Below are 6000 nucleotides of genomic sequence, written 5' to 3'. Positions count from 1 at the left end.
TGGCTTTCCGTCAGACTTGGGCCTGAATCTAACCCGCCACTTACTACCTTAGCGACTTGGGCAGGTGGCTTCACCTCTCAGAACCTCCGTGTCCTCATCTGCTGTGTCTCCCTCACAGGCTTCTTGTGATAATTAGACGGGGGGGTGGGGGGGGGCAGGGGGGGGGCAGGGGGGGTGAAGCACAATCCCCAAATACATTCTCAATCAAACGTTAGTTCCCGTCTCCCCCAGGGCAACTAGCTAATAGCACGAAGGGTGACTTGGGAGAATGGGAATTCACTACAGAGAGCTTTCAGATTATTGCATCTGTTGGATAAACTAGAGTTTCTCGATCCATTTAGTTTGACATGCGAGGCCTTATCTAAGTGCAGTGGGCACACCTAGACCCCGGCGAGTAGGGAGGGGACGGAGGCTGACATCAGACAGAGGTAGGCAGGGAGAGTGGAGTTGGTGCTTGGAGAGGGAAGACAAGTGTCCAGGAGCAGGGGACAGTGTATGACAGGGAGACAGGGGCTTGACCATGGCAAGAGATTCGGGCGTTATCCCGAGGGCGCTGGAGAGCCCTTGACAAAATCTGCGAAGGCAAGTGACTGAGTCAGATCTGCCTTTGTAGGGAATCCCTACGGCCTCCGTGTAGAGGCGAAATTGGATTTACCTTTGACATTTCTCTGAGGCACATCCGTTTCTCCGTTTGCACGGTCGCCACCACCATCTCCTGGAGAGCCACAGCCTCCCCCACTTGTCCACAGTGCCCCTAAATCTACCGGCGCTGCCCCCCCTGGCCCCCAACGTGCCCCCAGTTCACATGGCAGCCGGAGTGTTCTTTTGAAAATGCAAGTCATGGGGCGCCTGGGTGGCACAGTCGGTTAAGCGTCCGACTTCAGCCAGGTCACGATCTCGCGGTCCGTGAGTTTGAGCCCCGCCTCGGGCTCTGGGCTGATGGCTCAGAGCCTGGAGCCTGTTTCCGATTCTGTGTCTCCCTCTCTCTCTGCCCCTCCCCTGCTCATGCTCTGTCTCTCTCTGTCCCAAAAATAAAGAAACGTTGAAAAAAAAAATTAAAAAAAAAAAAAAAAAAGAAAATGCAAGTCAGGATCTCTCTCTTCCTGCCTGAAACATTTCAATCATGTCTCCAACCCATTTACGATAAAACCTCAAGCCCTGACCGTGGCCAACGGGCCCTGGGCCAGCCGGGCCTGCTGTTTCTGCTTTGGCTGCTCCAAAACACTGTCTCACACTCGGTTTCCCTATCCTACCCCGGGGCCTTCTACCGTTCGCTAGATCCAGAATGATCCCCCCCTCTTCTTGCTAAAGCCTGCTCCGCTGATGTGTGACTTCCCTAGAGATGCCCAGCACGATCTGATTTGTGTCGTCTCCGTTTTTCTCTCCTGTAGGTCCCTGCTCTGTGCCCCAGAAGTTCTTGTCCCAGTGCAGTGTATCCATTTCCAGAATGGCTGGGTCCTCCAGCAGAGAGCAAGCCCCATGACGGCAGGGGGGCCAGCAGTGTTGCCTGAAGGAGCGATTCAATCAACCCGTGTCCAAAATGGAGTTCTATTTGTAGATGCATCTACAGGTGTTATTTTCATTGAGCCGATTTGTGCATAACACGTATAGGCGCTATTCTGAGTACCTCGATGGGCTCGTCTGACTCTCACAGCAGCCCCGTGAGGCAGATTCTATTACTATTTCCATTTTCGAGAAGGACCCGGAGGCACCGTGAGGGAAAGTAACTTCTCCAGGGTTGCCCAGCCGGCAAGGGGTGGAGGAGGGACCGGACCCAGGCTGAGTGACGGCTCCGTCTGAGCCACGAGGATGCCCGCCTCCTGGAGCTGCTCTCCCTCTCTTGCTTCCACACCGGAGCTACCCAGTGGGCCACGCCAGGAACCGGGAGTCCTTCTCAAGCCCTTCTTCCCTCCCTTCACCTTCCCTGCTCCTCCCCCACCTTGGATGTGGCACCACATTCGACCTACCCTGGCCCCTCCCCAGTCCTCCCTCCCCGGCCCCACTCCCCACCCCCAGCAGCTCCTGTCCAGTCGTCCCTTAAGCCAGCCCGGAATCCACACACCTCCCTGCATCGCCTCTGCCCCTTTCTCAAGCCAGCCCACCGGGAGCTCACATCCGGGCAGCTGCAGCAGCCCCCCTGAAGGATCCCCCTGCTTCCACAGCGCCCCTCTCGATCCATCCTCCACGCGGAGACCGGAAAGATCTTCCAGAAACAGAGTTCTATCCTTCCCTGCCCCGCTGAACATCTTTCCATGGCTTCCCTTGCACACAGGAGGAAAGCCAACATCCCTTTTCACCACCTGCCTGGGCCCCCCTGGGTGCTAGATATTGTCTTCAACCACGCTCCAATTCCATGGAGTCCAGAAAGGGCGGCCTTCCTTATGTGCCCCCCATACACCATGCTCTTTTTTTTTTTTTTTTACATTGTTCAATGTTTATTTATTTTTGAGAGAGAGAGAGACAAAATGAGAGTGGCGGAGGGGCAGAGAGAGAAGGGGACAGAAGATCTGAAGCGGGATCTGCGTTGACAGCAGCGAGCCCAGTGTGGGGCTGGAACTCGTGAACCCTGAGATCCTGACCTGAGCCCAAGTCGGATGCTCAACCGGCTGAGCCACCCAGGCGCCCCCACGCCACACTCTTCACCGCCTTCCCACCTGCTTTCCTCTCTTCCTGACTTTTCTTCTTCCCACACTTGACATGAGGCTCCTTTTCTTCTCAGCCTCAGCGTCTTGGAGTCAATGTCGCCTCTTGAGGGGGTCTTCCCAGGCCAGCTCATCTAGAGCGAGAGTCCCAGTGCCTGCACCCCCTTTACTGTTTTTCCTCCACTTCAACCCCTTAGTGCCCATCGAAGTGTCTGTTTTTTCCAATCCGGTCACACGCGGGCTTTGTGTCTGAGTGTGTGCGCACGTCAGCCCCATGAGAACCTAGACCGCATGGGTATTTTTGCCCACAAATCTCCAGAGTCTAACACAGTGTCTGGGACACAGTAGGCGCTCAGTAAATATTTGTTGAAGGAAGAATAAATGCATGTCTGGGATTATAGCCTCTATAACTTTGCCCCAAATATCTGGTTAGAGGAGATCAAAAATAATACAGAACAAACCAAACCAAAGAGGAAAACCCATGGGGGCAAAACCCATAGTTTCCAACAGTAAATTCTTGACCTTTTTGTTTCTCTTTCCAAGTTTGTCTGTAAAAAGAAAAAAGGTTTTCAAAAAAATCCCCACCAATTACCTCTGAGATGAGACTTAATATGCCAAGTTTTTGCCTAGAGCACATTTTTACAGCTGAGTAATAAACCCCAGAAAAACATGCCTTACGATGGAAACATTGAACGTCGTCTGTTCCAACAGGGCCACTGCGGCTGCCGAGATGGAAGAACATTCTTGTCGAGGGAAGAGAGAAAAAAGGAAGAAGACTTGGATTAGGTAAATATTTATCTAAAGAAGCAGTGTTGTTCATAATGAGGAATTTTGGCTTTCCTTCCCAAACCAGATTTTTATTTGTTTTCTATCCAAATCACTTTTATGACACTTGGGTTTTCTCAACAATGGAAATGCCTGGCTGACCGAGAGGGTGGGAGAGATTGAGAGAACAAGACAGATTGTTATGTTCGCCCCCTTTGCAAGCTGTTAGAGGGGCCCACAAATTCATGTCCGCGACAGGGGGTACACTGCCATCTCGATCCCTGTTTTGCCAGGGAGACTCTAGAAGGAGACTTTTTCCGAGAAAGAGATTTTAGGCTACGAGAGAACTTGACCACCCCCGGAGACTGAAGTTTGAAACCTACTCTGTCCTGATAACAGCTGATTAGGCCTGAGCAGATGATTGGTTGCTCTTCAGCCTCAGTTTCCCCTCCTGTAAATAGGGATGATAGAGTCAAGGCTGCGAGACGGTGGGCACGCTGCCCGCCCCCACCGCCCCAAAGCCTTACAACCACATGCACTGCAAACAGCCAGCAAGGGAGAGCCAGCCCTCTCTGAAATAGGTACCCAGCCTCTACCTTAACCTGATCACCCAGGCAGATATGAAATGGGTTTTGGAGAAATAGAGGGCTAAAAGTAAAAAGTACTGTAGTCCTTTCCCAGAGGAAGCGGAAGGATGCATCTCACAGGAAGTCGCACCTACAGACTACGTTCGTCCCAGCTGCATTCAACATAGGGTTGATTCTGTTCAACTTTGTAAAATTGTAAACGCAGCGGAACATTCAAGAAGATTTCGAAAACAAATTCACGGATTATCCCACGACCCCGGCACCCCCAATTATTCTCCCGTCTGCATATTTCCTCTCTGCCCATGTGTGGCCTGCGTTTCCCTCTTGTAATGGGAAACATGCCCCGCGAAGAAACGGCCAGGATCGGCCCCCGAACACTCCGAGCCGCTTCCCTTTATGTATTTATGTTACTGTGTTTATAAACAAATCTGAGGGCCTCCCCTCCCCTTGACACAGACCTTTTTTTGCTGTTCAACTGAATCTAATTTTTAATTTAAAAGATTTGGATGTATTTGTTTCTGTTTGAATGTGACCCCAACTGGTTTTGAGCTGCCTTTCACCATGGGAGTTGAGCCCCTTGTCCCAACAACCTCTGCCAGTCACCAGGGCTGACACTGGCCGTGTCAGGAAACGGCTACACAAGCCGTCCCGGGGCCTCGGGAGCTGTGCGTGTTCTAGCCGCGCTGGGCGTCCACGGCCTGGCATCGCCTGGATAACCGGTAGTCGATACAGAAATGGAGCTGGGCGGGGCGGGGGGGGGGGTGCAAGGAAGCAATTCGCGTCGTCCCTCCTCCTCTCGGAGCCAGCGGGACTCTCGTATTAAGTGCCTACTCCCGTGCCAAGAAGTGTGGCAGGTCCTTGGTCACTTCGACACGATAATCCAACAATGTATTGAGGGAGGTCAGTGTTGTTACCGTCCCATTCTACAGATGCGGAAACTGAGGTGCCGGGACATTAAGTGACTCGCCCAAGGCCACACAGCCCCCACACTTTGGTCTGAGCGACTCCGAAGCCTGTACCCTTCCTCTGGCACTCTGTAACCATGTACCGGGTCAGCGCTGATGAACTAGAAGATGCTCTCCGCTTCTTCCAAGAGAAGACCCGGCCGTTGGTCTGCGGACCCACTGTCAGAGCCAGAATGGAGCGTTAATTCCCACTCCACCCCTCACGTTTTTCAGCCACACTCAGGATTGCTACATTCTTCTACTCGATGCCCCTAAGGTTGGACATCCATGTGACTGCTCAAGAGTCAGTTATGAGGTCATGCGAGGATAGAAATCTCAGCAATTAGTCTCTAGCTGGCCCACATTCTGCTCCATGGAGAACGGGGCTAATTGTGAAGTCAGATGGCTCCATTGTCCGGGAAAGCTTACCACACTCTCTTGGACTATTTAAGAGCTGAACAAACACGCTGGCCGGACAGGCCGTCCCGTACTGATGACAATCTCGGATTCTCCTGAGGCCCTGAAGAGCTGCCTCAGCTTTCCGTAAGGTTGGGGAAACCCTTTAGAACACGATGGCCCCGTCCCTGGGCTTCCTGGCTTCCCAGGGGCTTTACAGGCCCCATGCGGGCCTGTGCGGAAAATGAGTCTGCTGTTGAGGCGAGGGCTGGGGAGAACGACACAGACGGAGAGAGAGAACACTAGAATGAAAGAATGAGGGGAGGAGGGAGCTGGAAAGAGACTTCCAAGGGCACCCCGGGAGCATTAGCAGGGGCTCCCACCCCAGTCTCAGCAGGCCGGACCTTCCCGGCCCTTTTCTAGGGGTCCAACCCTGCCAATGCCGTCGGTGTTACTTCCTGCGAATGCGTCGCCAGGTGCTGCATAGGTGAAAAGGCAAACCGGTGAGGATTAGATGAAACGACACTGCTAATTATCAACCTACACTGTGAAGTCACCAGCAATTTCATTGGCAAGGCTGGCTCCAACTGCCCCGCAAGGAAGCGTCCGTCCACCCGCCCCGCCCTGCCCACTCACCCAGGCCCCGGGTGGAGGCAGCCAAGGTCA

The sequence above is a fragment of the Prionailurus bengalensis genome, chromosome A1, assembly GCF_016509475.1.
Source record: "Prionailurus bengalensis isolate Pbe53 chromosome A1, Fcat_Pben_1.1_paternal_pri, whole genome shotgun sequence".
Classification (NCBI taxonomy): Eukaryota; Metazoa; Chordata; class Mammalia; order Carnivora; family Felidae; genus Prionailurus; species Prionailurus bengalensis.
The sequence above is the reverse complement of the archived record's forward strand: the minus strand, read 5'-3'. Positions refer to the sequence as shown.